Source organism: Mercenaria mercenaria, chromosome 15 (assembly GCF_021730395.1).
Source record: "Mercenaria mercenaria strain notata chromosome 15, MADL_Memer_1, whole genome shotgun sequence".
Classification (NCBI taxonomy): domain Eukaryota; kingdom Metazoa; phylum Mollusca; class Bivalvia; order Venerida; family Veneridae; genus Mercenaria; species Mercenaria mercenaria.
In genome coordinates this window covers 2538346-2558373 of record NC_069375.1, presented here as the reverse complement: position 1 = coordinate 2558373, position 20028 = coordinate 2538346, and the positions used below count along the sequence as shown (strand labels likewise).

General features: G+C 34.0%; 1 long non-coding RNA gene across 2 annotated transcripts; it reads right to left on the bottom strand.

Annotated features, from left to right (window-relative positions):
- Positions 1 to 1030: 1030 nt before the first annotated feature.
- Positions 1031 to 16991, bottom strand: LOC123559636 (uncharacterized). 2 transcript variants are annotated; one of them, XR_008367289.1, is made up of 7 exons: positions 14486 to 16991; positions 13984 to 14103; positions 12712 to 12790; positions 12002 to 12062; positions 7378 to 7489; positions 3212 to 3341; positions 1031 to 2365 (listed from the first exon to the last, which is right to left on the bottom strand). It is a non-coding gene; the product is annotated as an uncharacterized LOC123559636 (long non-coding RNA). The 2 variants fall into 2 exon arrangements; XR_008367290.1 differs by lacking the exon at positions 12002 to 12062 and having other exon boundaries at positions 14486 to 16989.
- Positions 16992 to 20028: the final 3037 nt, after the last annotated feature.

The window sequence follows — 20028 nt, the reverse complement described above, 5'->3', positions numbered from 1 at the left end:
CCGCCTGTGATGAAATAATTAACACATGGAGGGGCACCTGGGGTCTTCCCAGCATTAAAACTGGAAAGTCGATATATAACTCACAATTGTTTTGGTGTATTTTATTATCTGAACACCATTTAATGAGTGATAAGCTATTATTTTTCCAGAGTAGTTATAACAGTACTAGTATCATGGCCTACATGTGATGGAGCATATTGTCATCAGTATAATTATACAAATTACTAACTTGTACGAAGATATCATTTATGAAGATGTTGAAATGAATTGACCCTAAAATGGAATCTTGTGGAACTCGTTTTCAGATGTCTTTAAAATCACTGCTTGATTGACCTAACTTACTTGTACAGACTTCTATTGCTAAGACAATTTTTTATTAATTTTAGTGGATTTTCGGATACACCATACGCTTTGAGTTTCAAAATCAGTAAATCGTGTGGTAGACAATCAAAAGCTTTGGAAAGATCCATTAAAATTGAAGCTACATATTTGGTCTCATCTAAGGCTTGTTTCAAATCTTCAGCTATCCCGTAACCAGACCTAAAAGCGGATGAATACATCAATTAAATTTATAATTTCAGTATAAATGACTCTCAAAATAAATTTTAAATAGAATTGGTAAGACACTGAAAAGGTGGTAGTTCCCTTTCTCAAGTGTACTTTTCTCCTTATGAAAGCCAGCCTTTTACACAGAGAAAAATTTAGGTTTGGCCTCAAATTTACGTTTTAAAAGACATATCAAAAACATTCAAAAAGATCATACAACCACCCCTGAAGACCACTAAAATGATGTTTAACCCTTAGCCTGCTGCAGGAGAATTTAACAGCCTTTGCAAACAGCTTGGAACCAGATCAGACGCCGATTAAATCGGCGTCTGATCAGGTTCCAAGCTGTTTGCTACTCTGACAATATTTCTTCCATTTTTGGAGCAAATTGAAGGACTTTACAATTTTAGCAGACGACATTTCCAGCAGACGACAATTTATCTAGCATGCTAAAGGTTAAATAACAATAACTCTTTATAACATGGACCTTTGAGAGAACATTTATTACATCAATCGCGACATCAGATTCATTACAAAGCAGATGAATGAAGTCTATTTTTCCTCAATTAGTTTATGGTAAAGAATATGTCTGAATGAAAATAAGCATTGCTGTCGTGTGGTTTATCTTCTGATTTACCATGGATGATCTTTTTGTGGTTTATGTTCTGTTGTACCATGTATCATCTTCTTGTAATTTATCTTCTGCTTTACCACCGATCATCTTTTTGTGGTTTATCTTCTGATTTAACATGTATTATCTTCTTGTGGTTTATCTTCTGATTTACCATGGTTCATCTTTTTTGTGGTGTATCTTCTGATTTACCATGTATCATCTTCTTGTAGTTTATCTTCTGCTTTAACATGGATCATCTTCTTGTGGTTTATTTTCTGATTTACCATGGATTATCTTATTTTAGTTTATCTTCTGATTTACCATGGATCACCCTCTTTTAGTTTATCTTCTGATTTATCATGGATCATCTTCTTGTGGTTTATCTTCTGATTTACCATGGATCATCTTTCTGTGGTTTATCTTCTGATTTACCATGGATCATCTTCTTGTGGTTTATCTTCTGATTTATTATTTGTTTTACCATGTATCATCTTCTTGTAGTTTATCATTCGATTTACCATGAACTGTCTTTTTGATGCTTTGATATTGGAACATCTTTCAGCTGTTGCTTTAATACTCAATTCCTGCACATCTGAAATATGAAACATGGTAAATGATAAGCACAAGAAGGCCTTGATTATTTCATTAATAAAATAAATCCAGCCATGTTGTATCATAGTACTGACAATCCTGTTTGTTTCACAAATTTGAACTTTGTGGTGCTCATTTGTATGAATGACACTTCAAGGCCAATATAATAAGTTTCTAGCAAGACACAGAATGTCTCTTCATATTCTCATATAGCAGGAACAATTTCTAACACATCTGCTGAAGCTACAAACACAGGACAGAACGGAAGAACCTGAATCATATGCAGTGAAAATGTCACATTCCTTACATACAGTCTCAGTATATATTTTCTGTCCTCCAGATTAAATGAACCAGTGACCTTGTGTTCCATTATTTCACCCCTCCATTATTTCATCCGAACATTGCAACTTGGTTTGTTATTTCCTCCATAGTCTTTCCATGATTCTGTTATATACATGACCTATCTATTTATATAACTGACCTGTTTTATAATATTTTAGCCTGTTTACTGGTCATCCTTTTAATGTTTTGACACAAGTTTCTGTCATTGTTTTTCCAGAAATTCTTACATTCCTCCTCAAATGACTCCTGGTTCATGCTACTTCTCCCAAGAACCTGAAATCAGATTAATCATAAATTAAGTTGAGTTTAAGGCCCAAACTGTCAGTATTTTATCATGTAATTATCCTAAATGGCTTAAGGAACATAATTTTGCCAAGATTAATTTAAAAATCTTAAATAATTTTTTATAATGTGCTGCAACAATTTCATCTGTTGCTCAATACAAAATCCCTGTATATCATGTTTTTTTCAATTAAATGATTTAAGGTTCAACTGGACTAAAAAGGGTTTGAACCTTTATCCAGTCATACTGACAATGAGGGAGCCCTTCATCTAACCTACATAATAAATATTCTAATATGACTAACCATGCTTTAATTATCACAACAATATTATGTCGTGTCACGTCGACAAGGTATTAGCACCAAGTGCTCATCGAGAATTTTTTTTTTCAAATTTGATCAAATATTTTACTTAAAGAACATGCTTAAAATGAAATGTCACATAACACAACTGTTTTATTTAATTTACACACAAACGGAGTGGTTATTAGCTGTGCAGAATAATTTGCCATCATTTGCGCCCTAATAAAACTTTTCCGCAAGATGTATTACCATTTGCAGTCCTAATATATTAGAATCGAAAAAATTTATAGCAAAACCGTGTTTTAACACTACTCATACACTTGGGCGGTTATACATCCTACAAAATAATTTCACTGGGGCTGCACCCTCATGAAATTAGTATGTCCTACTTATAACCGCTGATTGTGTATAAATAGTGTTGAAACACAGTTTTGCTATAAACTTTTAAATATTAATGAAACTATACATCACTGATACAAGATCACTCTCAAAAACACTGAATATAAAATTAAAATGTTTGCAAAACAATCCATACTTGTAGCCAATGCTGTCTGTATCAGTCATATTATGTGACATCATGACTACTGTATTTTTATAAAAATGGTCACCAAAATTTTGTCTGATTCCTGTTAGTTGTCATCTCTTCATATCTGCAGTTGAGCCTCCTGGAAAATACACAACTATTTGTATTTGATTTCTTACACAACATATCATAGCCTCCACTACACTTTGCTGCTGTAACTTATTATTTAGCATAAAATTTATAACTTAAATGCGAACAAGAATGTGTCTGTAGGACACAGTGTGTGCTCCCCCACCCCACTGGTACATTTGTCACAAATAAGGGGAAATAATTCAAATGTTTGCCGTCTTAATGGGGTATAGCCTAAACAAACATTTTATGAAAAGGATTCATTATGCTAGGCCATATACTTTTTGAGCTATGAGCATCACAAACAAAATATCCACGTTTTTGGCTATTTCAAGGGCCATAACATTCTCAAGAAGAATGCCATGTGTGCAAGGTAATATTAAGATAAAGACTCCAGCAAGGTTTCATGAATTTACATCAAATACTTTTTTCAGCTAGACACATAATTAGGTGAAAATGTGCATTTTTGACTATTTCAGGGGCCATAACTTTAAAAATAGGGAAAGGAGCCAGCCAAACAATACGAGGTGTGCACGTTTATATCACGATAAAGACTCATGTAAGTTTTCATTCATTTATGTTGTAACTTTTTGAGCTAGGTGCATCACAGGGTGAAAATGTGCAATTTTGACTATTTTAGGGGCCATAACTCTGAAAATAGGGAGCAGACCCAGATGAAAAATAGAAGGTGTGCAAGTACATATCATGATAAAGACTCATGCAAGGTTTAACCAATTTATATTTATATTTAATACTTTTTGAGTAAGCGTGCCACAAGGTGAAAATGTGCATTTTTTACTATTTCAGGGGCCATAACTCTGGATGTAGGGGGCTGACCCTGATGAAAAATAGGAGGTGCACAAATAATACTTTTTTAGCTAGGTGCGTCACAAGTTGAACAAGAGGACCATGATGGTCCTGAATCGCTCACCTCTTCCCACATGACCCAGTTTTGAGTATGACGTCGTTATTTCTATTATTTGACATAGTGACCTAGTTTTTGAGCTCATGTGACCCAGTTTTGAACTTGACCTAGATATTATCAAGATAAAAATTCTGACCAATTTTCATGAAGATCCATTGAAAAATATTGTCTCTAGAGAGGTCACAAGGTTTTTCTATTATTTGACCTATTGACCTAGTTGTTTAAGGCACGTGACCCAGTTTCAAACTTGACCTAGATATCATCAAGGTGAACATTCTGACCAATTTTTATGGAGATCCATACACAAGTATGGCCTCTAGAGAGGTCACAAGGTTTTTCTATTTTTAGACCTACGGACCTAGTTTTTGACCGCACATGACCCAGTTTCAAAATTGACTTAGATATCATCAAGATGAACATTCAGACCAATTTTCATACAGATCCCATGAAAAATATGGCCTTTAGAGAGGTCACAAGGTTTTTCTATTATTTGACCTACTGACCTAGTTTTTGAGGGCACGTGACCCACTTTCAAACTTGACCTAGATATCATCAAGATGAACATTCAGACCAACTTTCAAACAGATCCCATGAAAAAGATGGCCTCTAGAGAGGTCACAAGGTTTTTCTATTATTTGACCTACTGACCTAGATTTTGATGGCATGTGACCCACTTTCGAACCTGACCTAGATATCATCAAGGTGAACGTTCTGACCAATTTTCATGAAGATCTCATGAAATATATGGCCTCTAGAGAGGTCACAAGGTTTTTCTATTTTTAGACCTACTGACCTAGTTTTTGATCGCACGTGACCCAGTTTCGAACTTGACCTAGACATCATCAAGATGAACATTCAGACCAACTTTCATACAGATCCCATGAAAAATATGGCCTCTAGAGAGGTCACAAGGTTTTTCTATTATTTGACCTACTGACCTAGTTTTTGAGGGCACATGACCAAGTTTCGAACTTAATCTAGATATCATCAAGGTGAACGTTCTGACCAATTTTCATGAAGATCTTATTAAATATATGGCCTCTAGAGAGGTCACAAAGTTTTTCTATTTTTAGACCTACTGACCTAGTTTTTGATGGCACATGACCCAGTTTCGAACTTGACCTAGATATCATCAAGGTGAACGTTCTGACCAATTTTCATGAAGATCTTGTGAAATATATGGCCTCTAGAGAGGTCACAAGGTTTTTCTATTTTTAGACCTACTGACCTAGTTTTTGACGGCACGTGACCCAGTTTCAAACTTGACCTAGATATCATCAAGGTGAACATTCTGACCAATTTTCAGGAAGATCTTGTGAAATATATGGCCTCTAGAGAGGTCACAAGGTTTTTCTATTTTTAGACCTACTGACCTAGTTTTTGACGGCACGTGACCCAGTTTCGAACTTGACCTAGATATCATCAAGATAAACATTCTGACCAACTTTCATAAAGATCCCATGAAAAATGTGACCTCTAGAGTGGTCACAAGCAAAAGTTTACAGACGCACGCACGCACGGAGGCACGGACTGACGGACGGACGACGGACGACGGACACCGCACGATCACAAAAGCTCACCTTGTCACTTTGTGACAGGTGAGCTAAAAATGTGCATTTTTGTAGGGATAACGCATGTTTTTTCGTGTTATAACGTCTGCAGAATCCAGATGTTATAACACGAAATGAACATGCGCTAACGCTATTCCAGCATAAAACGCGGAAAAAATACTAATAAATGAATACATCATACCTCAACGTCATAAAATTTCTATGAAATGCGCGGGAATGTCTGGGTTGTTTTTTACGTTGACGTCATTTTGTTTTGAATTATCCGTTTTGGGGCCGAATGACGTGTACGCTTTGCCACGGAACTAGCATATATAAAAAGGTGTTATAACAGCACGTGAGCGCGAGAATCTCTCTGTTAACACACGTTTTCTCTCCTGTTAAAACACCCCCGAAATGTGACAAGAACAGCAGTTTTATGCTAGAATGACTATTTCAGGGGCCATAACTCTGAAAACAGGAGGCAGACCCAGATGAAAAATAGGAGGTGCATAAGTTCATATCATGATAAAGACTCATGCAAGGTTTCATGAATCTACATCAAATACTTTTTGAGCTAGGCGTTTCACAGATGAAAATTTGCATTTTTGGACTATTTCAGGGGCCATAACTCTGAAAATGGGGGCTGGAGCCAGATGAAAAATAGGAGGTGCGCAAGTTCATGTCATGATAAAGACTCATGCAAGGTTTCATCAATTTATACCAAATACTTTTTGAGCTAGGTGCGTCACAAACTTCGGACGGACGCACGGACACACTGATGGAAGCACGGACGTACTGACAAGACCAAATCTATATTCCTCCATCACTCATTTGGGGATTTGGGGGGGGGGGGACAAAAATATGAATGGATCTTCAATTTTATTGTACATTTTTGTCTCTCTGTTAAAGTTCTTCTCTACATGAAGTACTAACATGTTCTCTGCATGTAGCTTACAACTTCTCTACATGAAGAACTAACATGTTCTCTGCATGTAGCTTACAACTTCTCTACATGAAGTACTAACATGTTCTCTGCTTGTAGCTTACAACTTCTCTACATGAAGAACTAACATGTTCTCTGCATGTAGCTTACAACTTCTCTACATGAAGTACTAACCTGTTCTCTACATGTAGCTGTCATCTTCTCTACATGAAGAACTAACATGTTCTCTGCATGTAGCTTACAACTTCTCTACATGAAGAACTAACATGTTGTCTGAATGTAGCTTACAACTTCTCTACACGAAGAACTAACATGTTCTCTGCATGTAGCTTACAACTTCTCTACACGAAGTACTAACCTGTTCTCTGCATGTAGCTTACAACTTCTCTACATGAAGTACTAACATGTTCTCTGCATGTAGCTTACAACTTCTCTACATGAAGTACTAACCTGTTCTCTGCAAGCAGCTGACAACTTCTCTACATGAAGTACTAACATGTTCTCTGCATGTAGCTTACAACTTCTCTACATGAAGTACTAACATGTTCTCTAGATGTAGCTGTCATCTTTGCATGAAGTACCAACCTGTTCTCTGCATGTAGCTTACAACTTCTCTACATGAAGTTCTAACCTGTTCTCTGCATGTAGCTGACAACTTCTCCACATGAAAGTTAGTTTTAGATATTCAATGGCTGTGTTGTCAGTTGCCCATGGAATCTTGCTTAGGTAATTCAGCTTCCAACCTACAAGTAGATAAAACATGTATATCTAATTGAGCTTAAGGATGTAGGAGCGAATTTTTTCTAACGTTAAGAATTTTTTCATACTCAGTAAGCTTGAAGAACATTTGTTTCCAAGACAAACAAGAGAAGAAAAAACATAGGTCACCGAACTCGTTTTAATTTTAGAGGGCATTTTCTTCACCAACTTCTTAAGCATTTCTGAAATTTTGTAAAATTAGAAAAATGGTGGTACTTTATAAAACATATAATATCCCACTTAATGTTATAGGGATTTCAGGTGTTACAGGTTAATATGAATACAAGGTGATGCAAGTATTATATAAGCATAAATGTCACTAACAATTCTCTTTCATTTTTACATATTGACAAAATTACCCCACCCACTTTATTGTCAGTGGAAAAAACGTACTTAGATCTACAAAAAAAATTCTGACGTTAAGATTTTCAAAATATTTTGCAGCTTTAATAACCCACAAAAATGCTTCAAAATGGAAAGAAAAAAAGTTGGGGTCACCGTGCATCTAAGAGATTTATTAAGAAAAAACTGTTAAAAATTGGGTGAATTTTGATATTTTTTGTTCTTTTTGTTTTGATATATGTTTTCTAGACAATATAATGTGCTATCTTGAAAACTTTTATTTTAGTTATAGCTTATCATTATATGTATCAGTCAGGAAAATTTCAAAACCAAACCTGATCTACTTTAATAGATATTTGACATTACCTACCCCTACCCCATTGTAAATCTAACGTCAATTTTAGGCAAATACCAGCCAAAAATAAGGGTAAAAAATTTTTTTTCGCAAAAAATAGAATCTATTTGGTTAAATGGTGCATTATTAGCCATATTTTAATTATCTATCATTAATTTTTGGCAAAACTTTTGTTTGAGAGCAATATTCGGAGAAACATTTTTCAAAATGGCGGATATCCTGAAAAAAACGCTCGTACATCCTTAACTGGTGGGTTTAAGTTATATAACAATAGAATTATTCCACATCATTCAACTGATTCACTGGAAGAAAGATTTTCCCTATTTTCAGCTCTGAAAACCCCAAGACCTTCAATCAGAACCACCAAACAATATAAGAGGTCCATGCATTCAACTGGTTCACTGGAAGAAGTCATTTGAAGATTTTCCCTATTTTTAACTCTAAAAGCCTAATGAAGGGGCCAAGCAGAACCACCAGAACAATATGTGAGGGCTGTGCAAGCATTTTACTGACCTAGTTAATGAAGGTCCATTAACTGGTTTATGAGGAGAAGTTGTTTAAAAGTTCTTTTCTATTTTGAGCTTTGGTTGTCTCTAAAATGGTTCATGCAAAACTATTTGAATATTTTTAGTAGGTAGAAGTCTGTGTAAGGATGCTACAAACCAAGTTTAGAAATGATCCATTAACAAGTTCATGAGAAGTTATTTAAAGCTTTTCTTTGCTATTTTCTATGATAGTAGCTCATAATATTGGGCCAAACTGAACCATTTGGACAAAGGTGATAGAGGTCAATGGAAGGATGCTCAAGACAAAATTAGAGCAGCTGTATCCACTGCTTCATAAGAAGTTGTTTATGGCTTTGTTTTCTATTCTTAGCTCTAGCAGCCCCTAATAGGGGCCAAGGGCAACCATATGAACAAACTAGAGACAAGCCCATATAAGGATATTACAGACCAAATTTGGTGAAGATCAATGGGTCATAAGAAGTTACTTTTAAGTATATCTGTTCTTAGCTTCAGTGACCCCTTCGGTCCAGGCAGAACCATTTGAACAAACTCAAAGTTGGTTTCATATATTGACACTACAGACAAATGAAGATCTATTAACTGATTCATGAGAACAATTATCAAAGGTTTGTATTTATTTTTAGCTTTGGCAGGCACTAAAAAGGAGTCATGCAGAATTATTTGAATTTAAAAAAAAAAATTTTAATAATTTTTACCTTAATATTATTTTAAGGTAGCTGATTTTTAAGGTAACAGTCCTAAGGCAGTGAGTTGTATATATATTTAAGGTTGTAGTCCTAAGGCAGTGAGCTATATATACTTAAGGATGTACAAGCAAATTTTGTCTTACTCTGTGAGCTTGAAGAACATTAGTTTCTAAGACAAACAAGAGCAGAAAAAACATAGGTCACCAAACTCGTTTTAATTTTATAGGGTATTTTCTTCACCCACTGTTTGCACATTTCTGAAATTTTGTAAAATTGAAAAAATGTTGGTACTTTATAAAACATATAATATCCTACTTAATCTTATAGGGATTTCAGGTCTTACAGGTTAATATGAATATATGGTGATGTCAGTATTATATAAGCATAACTGTCACTAGCAAATCTCTTTAAGTTTTACATGTTGACATAATTACCCCGTCCACTTTATTTTCAATGGAAAAAAACATTTAGATCTACAAAAAAAAATTCTGACGTTAAGATTTTCAAAATATTTTGCAGCATTAATTACACACAAAAATGCTTCCAAATGTAAAGAAAAACAGTTGGGGTCACCCTGCATCTAAGAGATTTATTAAGAAAAAATTGTTAAAAAGTGGTGGATTTCGATATTTTTTGTTCTTTTTGTTTTAATTTATATTTTCTAGATAATATAAAGTGCTATCTTAAAAACTTTTATTTTATTTATAGCTTATCATTATATGTATCAGTCAGAAAAATATCAAAACCAAACCTGATCTACTTTAATAGATATTTGAAATTGCCTACCCCTACCCCTAAAAATCTTAAATCAATTTTAGGAAAATGCCAGCCAAAAATAAGGGTGAAAATTTTTTTTTCACAAAAAGCATAATATATTTGGTTAAATGGTACATTTTTAGCCATATTTTAATCATTTAGCATTAATTTTGGGCAAAACTTTTGTTAGAAAGCAATATTCGAAGAAACATTTTTCAAAATGGCGGATATCCTGAAAAAAATGCTCGTACATCCTTAAAGGTATAAATTTTAATAGAAAATGAAAATAACGTGAAATAAGGTGGCATACATCCTTAGCCAGCACTATAGACACTATCTTTCGGTTTAGCCTATTATCAAGGTATGCTACAGACCAAGTCTGATGAAATTCCATCATGTAATTCAGTGGAAGAGGCCCTCTTGAATATTTTTTGTCTCCACATTTTAGCACTAATGGCCCTTTAAATGGAACAAGCAAAACCATTTGCAAAACCTTAGGTCAGGTCTGTACAAAGAAACTACAGAATAAGTTTGATGAAGATCTAGCAACTGCTTATAGACAACTGAGGTGTTTGATTGGACTGTTTTCTATTTTTGGGTGCGGGTTTATCCCGCTACCAAAGTTAAAGTGTATTTCTGACAATCATAGCATCTTTATTTTATTCCGAATCACATCCAAATGATGTTCATGTGCTACACAAAATAGTCCATTCATGAACAATGCAGATGAATTATCAATGAACAGTTCTTATTCAACCTGTATCCACTCACACTGACCATTTAGATTATATAAGATCTATCAATGATGAGGTATTCCAGCCCATGGTTACATCAAAAGCTGGGTCAGGCAGAGTTCATCTTAGTTATGAGGCACATTAAACTTGTATTTGTTTCTCATTCATGTATATTCATAGACTGGCATTTAAACAGAAAATAAATCTACCAAAAACCCACAACCATCAGACATTTCAAGGCTTTGATTATTTTTTGGTAACTTAAAATAGGCCAAAAGTGGAACAATTTGAAAAACTGTAAGTGAGATTCATACAGGAATGCTAAGTTTTTGTGGTTTTTTTTTCAGTTTTAGTCTGGGCACTCCCTGTAAGGCCAGGACAAGTAAAACCACTTAGGAAAAATTTAGACCGGTTCATATCAGGATTTTGCAGGCCAAGTGTTATGGAAATCTATAAAGTGGTTGAGGAGTTTCTAAATTTAGCTCTAGTGGTCCCCTTTAAAGGATTTGAGCAAACTTTAGATGGGTTATTACCAAGACGCTTAGTCCAAGTTTGGTATATTTCTGATCAGTTATTTCAGAGAAGAAGTTGTTAAATTAAAAACATTGTGAAGTACAATGGATACCTGACTATGCACCTTTACTAAATTCTCACCACCTTTACAAAGTTAAACTGAGCTAAAAAAAGTATGAAACAAAAGTTGTTTGTAAAACATGTATACCAATGATGGCATGTCCCATTTTCTGTCCTGAGATCACTTTGACTAATTTGCACTTTGGCCTACTGACCCCAAACATGGTAAGGTCATTTGCTGACACTGAATTTAAATACGGTACTGTAGGCCAAGACATTCTTTAATTATATAGAGAAACCATTTTCAGTCTCAGGTAATGGTGACCTTGACCTTTGACTTACTGAATCCCAAAACTACTGAGGTAATCTATTGACCATAGGCAACCATCCAATAAAGTGTTAAGGCAACTAGTTAAAGTTGTCTTAAGTTATCGAGTGGAAACCATTTCAAGTCTCAATATTATTTTGGTCTTCACTACAATCATCCTATGAAGTTTTGACTGTCGGCTAAGACTTTAGTTACCTGCTTACTATCTGCCACCCCTTCAGTCATAAAAAATTCTGCCAATCAGATTTGATGGAATCTGAAAGGGAAACATCAATGAACATTCCTGTAAAGTTTGGCTGAAACTGTCTTGGTGTTTTATGAAATGCTCATTAAAGAAATTGTAGACAACAGTTGACTGAGAAGAAATGATAGATTATCCAACTACCTTAAAAGCTCACCATGAGCTCTTTCTGCTTATGTGAGCTAAAGTAATAAAAACGCTTGTGAAATAAATAATGTACAATTAAAAGCTCCCATTATTACATACTCGTTTCTGTTTCCCGTTAAGTTACACTGGTACCGGAAACGTCAATATTTTTCCATACACTGACGCCTGAATTTCATATCGGGAGCATGACGTAATTCAGTGTGTGTTGTTGCACTATTTTTTTTATTTAGTTCAGTATTGTCAATCCTATTCAGGCTATTGAACAAATTTATGATATTTACATAATATTTATACGTATAGATGCGTATGTAATAAAAATGTTATTATCTTTGCATCGGGAAATATGCACTCGTTCTTCAGCGGAAGAATATTGTGCTCCTAAAGTCGCGCAATATTTCCGCTGAAGAACTTGTGCATATTTCCCGATACAAAGCTAATAACCTATAATTATTTTTTCTGTTTCTTTTTAAAGTTGTATATTTAGCCAGTTTATAATTATTACATCCAATAAACTTACCGTCACAGGGTGTAAATTAATACACTACTCTGACGTAGGTTTGTTAAGCTCGTTTACTTATACTCCATAATTAATTGGCCTAAAACATATATATAAACATGATATATTAGACAAACAATAAAAGATGGCTAAAACAATACAATACTGCACATAGATATTCACATTTTTCTCTTTTTAAGGATCTACACGTCTTACTTGTAAGAGTGGACTAGAGAAAGTGCAGGATTGGAAATGAGATGTGTGTGCAGAAAAGACTGTTATCAATGAAGAACCAATATATTTCTTTCTCTCATTCTTACTCCCATACAAAAACATGAAACGGACAAAAAACAATTAGACATGTACAATACAATAGACTGACAAGTGTTCACCAACGATATTGCTTCAGTGCACTTCGGCAATTTCCGCCAGCGGCGCACATTGACGAGTATCACCGATTCAATATCGGAAGATAAACACTAACGAATAAAACCAAACAAATCCGATGACCATGTTCTGTAAACAAGTATGCAAGTTCTGTAAACAAGTATGCCCACGTGCAGAATGTCGAGCCCGTCAGGTGTCAAGTGTGACATTGACCTTACACCAGGGACTGGTTCTTGCACGTGACACTCCGTCTCATAATGGTGAACATTCATGCCAAGTTACATCAAAATCCCACTTTGCATGAAGAAGAAATGCTCCTGACAAATTTCAATTTGACCTACAACTGTGACTTTGACCTTTGAGATAGGAATATGGGGTTTACGCATAACACGCCTATTCCATGAGGTAAAAATTCATGCCAAATGTAAACAAGATTGGTCCATGCATGCAAAAGTTATGGTCCGGACAAAATCAGACGGATGCATGCATGGACGCACATACACCGAACTGCCAAAAGTGGTGACTATATCGAGCTCACCACAAGCGAGCTTGACAAAAAAAACGTAGAAACAGACTAGCTTTTGTTACTATTATGTAACTGATCAATTCTTTATCATCTGTCCTGTAGCTAGGCTATGGAAAATGTAACAACCTTTAATGTACCTTTCACTAAGCCAGCTCACACTACTAGTATAACTGAAATTCAATTTTGCGAATATTAAATCTCGCAAACATACTCAAAATTTCAAATATGCGAAATTTTGACCTAGTAAAAGTATTTGCCCAGATAGCCATCAAGCTTGGACTGTATTATGGAAGCTTTTGCAATATTCATATTTAATCTGACTCTACCAGTAAGAATGCTCATTTATTTGTTAATTAAATATATATAATATTTTGTCTTACATCATCAACTCTGCTGGATAACTCCTTATGTCTCATAACAATATCCTACAATGATCTGCAACCCCTTTATTTCTGGAATTCTTGATACACAGTTTTTTTCTTTGCTTCTCTGCAACTTCACTACAGACAGTAAAAGACACATTTTACAAAATAATCAAAACAGACACACATAAATAAGTGTTTGTAGTTCATTAAAATTTAACATTTCAATATACTTTTTTTTTCTGAAAAGAAATGACAGAATTATACCATTATAATGAAATTTTGTAAGAACATTTTAAATTGAGTTACCTCCCTTCAATCATAAAATAACAATTTTATAACCTATCAAATAAGTCCTTGTATTTAGTTCTACGAACCGCAGTAAATTAAACTGTGTACTTATTAAGTTGATATTTTGTATGTATTTTATATGAAAAAATACTGTATAAAGTACAACTGAAAAAAAAAAAATCGCCAGATTCCTTTGTTTACAGAATTTCTTATACACACAGGTACTTACTATGTCATCCAGTTCTTCCAACACCAGTGGTATAAAAATACATCAAGCAGTTTATGAGAAGTTTATTGTTGTTTTTTTCCATTCTTATCTCTATTGGCCCCTACAAGGGGCTAAAGTGGAACCATTTGACAAACTTGAAAGCAAGCCATATGAGGATGCTGCATTTTTGGTGAAGATACATTAAGTTGCTCATGAAAAGAAGTGGTTAAGAGTTTTCTACTGAAGATAAAAAACTTTAGATAGGTCCGTATAGGACTTTTTCTGAACAAGTTTGGTGAAAGTCCACACTGTGGTTTAAGTGATGAAACTACTTGAAGGTTTTTCTATTTCTCTGGCAGCCCCTAGAAAAAAATCAAACAGCATGATATAAACACATCTGAGGAGGACTTTATAATGCTATAGACCAAATTTGGGAAAACCCATCAAGTGAAGTTATTTAAAAATGTTCATATTTTCAGCTCGAGCCATTTCTTAAAGGGGCAAACACAACCTGTCCAGCAAATTTAAGAGATATTCTTACCATGGTGCCACATACCAAGTGTTATGGAGACACCTTAGGTGGTTCACGGGTGAGGATATGTCTAGTTGCAATCTTGGATGTTTCTAAAATTTACACAATAGATTTATTGTAACACATAATGGGCCTGCACAGTACAGTATATAGATGTTACGTCAAGTGGTTACTTAAAATACTAAAGGTCACAGGAAAACAATCCAGCAACTATGAACAATAACAATTTTAAGTTTGTTATGAAAAGTAACAATTAAAGTACCTTAAAAATGCAACTTACTGCAAAGTCCAATGTAATACGCAAGAAAAGTCAAATTTCTGTCCTGCTCAAATTCAAACAGCAACTAGAGCTATCACTAAAGGTAATGAATGTAACCCCTGCATGCATTGACATAGTACATTGCAATTTGATGCACACATGATTGCATAATTATGTGGACTGTATGTATATCATATATTCTAACACATCACCAGCAAATAACCTACATACATGTAGAGCAAAATCTATCTCAGGTTATTTAAGAAATAATATATCTCATTTAGTGGTTTGTTGCTGAATAAATCATTGTTTGGAGTTCAGATGAGAAGGAATTATATCATGAGGGCGCAGCCCAAGCGATATAATAATACGCATCTGAACAACAATGTTTTTATTCAAGAGTAAATCACTTAATGAGATTTATTATTTCAATTCTAACAAGTTACCAACGATTTTAAAGTACATCCTTGACAGCATTCATAAAATATTTGCCTGTTTTCAATCGGTTTCTTTTCCAGCACCCTGCTATGCCATTTGACGCCATGACGTAATAATTGTGACATCAGAACAGTGAATTGTTGTATAATACTTCACTGTTTTCAGCCTTCTTTGTTTAATAGGAAAATAAATCATATCGTGTTAGAATCTGCAATAACCCACACTAGTATGTTGTGTTTGAATCTAAATAACAAGTTCCTAAATGTGATTTATTGCAGAATAACCCGAGTTTTTCATTCTTATGCGAAACAATGTATCACTCAGGCCTGTGGCCCTCGTGATTATCATATTCTTACTCATAAGAACTCAAAACACGAGTTATTCTATGATAAACCACTTATTATTTCTTAAGTAACAAATAAGAGCTGTCCATAAAGACTTTTTTCAGTGCTTGACTCTGAATTCAAGAGCTTTGCCAGTAAAAACTTAATAAAACTTTAACTAAATATTCTAAGTTAAAAAGGAGCATAACTCTGTAAAAATTTAAACAGAGTTATGGGGTTGTTTCATCTGGTGTAGACGTTGATAGTAAATGACTGTTTTAAGTTTCAAGTTAAACGCTTTGATAGCAACAGAGAGATATTTATTTTATCAAAACCTCTAACCAAAAAATTCTAAGTTAAAAATGGGCATAACTGTCAAAACTCAAATCAGAGTTATATGGATTGTTTCTCCTGGTGTAGACTTTGATAGTAAATAACTGTTATAATTTTCAAGTCAATAGTTCAGCATTCAATCTCTTTAAAATCTTCATTGAAACAACGATCCTATGTCCCCTCTTCTTTGATGTTTTTTCTCATCATTTTCTTCTTCTTCTCTATTCCCTAAGTAGTCGTACACTGAACACCACAAGACAAATTTTCAAGGAGCTGTATTAATATAAGCCTCTATAGTCTTGTTAACATAATATCCTTAGACTAGAAACTTATGTTCATCTTATTGTTTATTGCTATACAAAACGGTTTGACTTTGTGTATAATTTATAATGAAAATAAAATTATATGTTTAAACTAAGTCAATAGCTTTGATAGTAACAGAGATATCTGACTTTACCAAAGAGTGCAATAGCTCTACTTTTTCTTCAAAAAGTCAAGCTAATTTCAAAGTCCTATAACTCTGCAGAATACCCATGTGCTACACAACTTGCTGCTTTCCAATATGCCGCAGGTAACAATATATGGAAAACAATAGAAATGATACACATGAACATGCAAACAGCTGCTTAAATATATTCATGGCCATAATATTAAAGATAATATATAGAATCTTTATACATTGTACTTTGCTAAATTTATCAAAACAGTGTACTTATTTTCAGCCTATGTAAAACTGTAAGAAACTACTTTATTTTCAATGGGGTTTAATGCTATTTCTCAAGAACATTTCAGTGACATTGTAACCTATAATAAAGACACCTCTGAGGTGTGAATGCCTCCCTATAAAGACAACATATTAGTACATGTAATTCGTAGCAAAATGTAGCCAATGTTTCTGAAGAGCAGCAACCTCTGTACAACAAATACATTTCTGTCCACTGTGCATTTAAGTTATGGTGTAATGAAAAATATTTTGATGACTTAATGGGTTTGACCATATTTTTTCAACAGTTTACTGCATTTTACATACATACAGTGTTCAGTTAACAATAACAACTTTGCTGGATTCTTTAACAGAACCCTAATAATTTTAACATACATGTTAAGCAGCTACCGTACATGTAATTCTTAATTCAATGAAGATCTGACCCGTATAAATCAGAGATGTAGGACGAATATGAGCTTAGACATGGTACATGGATACTGTCTCCAGTATAACATACCATACACAGCACATGTCTTGACCAGTGTCAATTTACAAATTCCCAATTTAAGTTGTTTTTTGTTTTGTTTTTGTTTTTTGCTTTTTTTTCATGTGGAGCTAAGTAGCTGGTGTAGTGATGTACTGTTACTGTAACAATGAAACATATCATCTTTTCATTTATTTAATCTTTCTTCAGCTCGATCAGGATCTCATCCTGTAATGTCTTGATTTTTAAGTATTCTGTTTTTTCTTTTTCCTGTTCAGCCAAGTAGAGAACAGAGATGTCCTGTACCACTAAAATATTATCATATTTTTCAATCATTTAAAACGGATATGGCATTCTTACTTTTGTCATATGTTCCTTTAGATAAGTGAGAAAAAACTATTCATTACTTCAGACAAGGAGAAGCTTGTACGCCATTAAATAACTATGATAAGTTTATGTGGAGCATCCGACAAAGCTGACTCTGTATTTGAAATGTGCCAAATTGCAAATATCTCCAAATTATGTTACACTTAACACAGTAATTTTTTTATCATGAGGAATTTTGACATTCTTGTCTCGACCTTTGATCCAAAACTTGGATAATTAAGGTCAGATTTCATATGGCCAAAAGATATTGGTTATAATTTTATGCATATATAATCAAAATTTCGACCAATTTTTTATTTGATTAAGTGTCATCATGGCTAGCGTATCGGTATTAGTTTGCCTAATGGCGTGTGTGCTAGTGTCTCTGGGTAAGTACATGTATATTGATCAGTTATATAATATATTATATTTATATATTGATTAAGTTCATGTTTTCTTTTTAAAATTTTAGATTTTTATACAGTTCAAATGTTGTAATTACAACCACTAGCTTAAAAGACTGTAATTATATTCGATGACAATGCCTTTTTGTGTTACATTATTTGAAGCAAAGTACTCCTGAACAATCCCGTCCCTAGATTTGCCACTATAATGCCACCCTTTTCAATGGTGGAGTATTTAGACAATTTTCCACCAAAATGCCACCTAAAATGCCACCAAAATGGTGAAAAAATGAACAGGACAGTGGCAAAGCTGTTTTCCACTAAATTCCACCTTTTTCCACTTGTGTACACCTTTAGGTGGCAATAAGTGGAGTATTTAGACAGTTTTACACCATTATGCCACCATTATGGTGGAAAACATGTTTTCCACTTATTTCCACCAATCGCCACCTTCATGGTGGCAGTAAGTGGAGTATTTAGACAAATTACCACTAAAACGCCACCATAATGGTGTAAAATCAATTTTCCACTAAACACCACTTATTTCCACCAATTGCCACCTAAAAGGTGGCAGTAAGTGGACAAAATTTCACCAAAACGCCACTATGGTGGCAGTCCTATTTTCCACTAAATGCCACCAAATAGCTGGCAATAGGTGGAAAATAAGTGGCAGCTAGTGGAAATCGGCTGCACCTGCTGGATCTGAAAAAAAAAAAATCAGTAGTAAGCAAAAATCAAATTTTATTAATATATTTTTTATTTTTATGCAAAAATCAAAGACCCTTCACAAGAAATCACAAAAGATCTGAACACGAGGATCAGGATGTTGTAAATGCAGCCTTATTTTTTCATATTCCAGGATGGCTTAAGTCTCCAAATTTCGCTCCTTTGGATGTTCCAGCACACAATCTGTAACAGAAAACCATACATCTATTAAAAGATATATTTTTTCTAACATTCTGAATAATTTAGCAGAAAATTGTAAATTTCCTCTAGGAAATATGAAATCAAAAGACTGAACTAACTCACTGAAAACAAACTCTTCAAACTTAATCTTTGTCAAATAATATGCCACATCTTTATTAAAACTGTGAGAAGTTTCATCAAAATCTACATTGTAAAAAAATTCTATTTACTCAAAAGGATACACTGTTTTGTGGGTATACATGCATCTTGAATCAATAAAAGTGCAATAATTAACAATGCAAGAACTTGAGATTTGATGAAAGATGTGGAAGCACCATTGCTCCAAAGCGATTTACACTTGTGTCAAATTTTAATGAATATCTATCAATGCACTTGTTATGTAGGAATTTATGGATTGAAAAACAATTAAAGGGCAATAACTCTGGTTACTGAAGTGATCCTGGCGGAAATTGCACATGCAATGCTGTCCTGTAGTGATCTACATTTTTATAAAGTTTCATGAACATCCATTAATAGATACAGGAAATATCCCCATTTTTTACCAAATCAAGCGAAAATACTTCTTTTATTAGGTAAACAATTGAGCAGTGTTAATGAGCTTATAATAATTACATGAGGTTTAGTAATTCTATAGACTAAGCTACTAAAATAATTTTCCAATTACAAGCATTTTCAGTTAATCTGACGGACAGATGAAACAGAAAGGACAACACCAAAAATAATATCCCTCCGCCTTTAGCAAAAGATAATAATGGCACTTGGGTTTTTCATCACATTTATAATTAACATTTC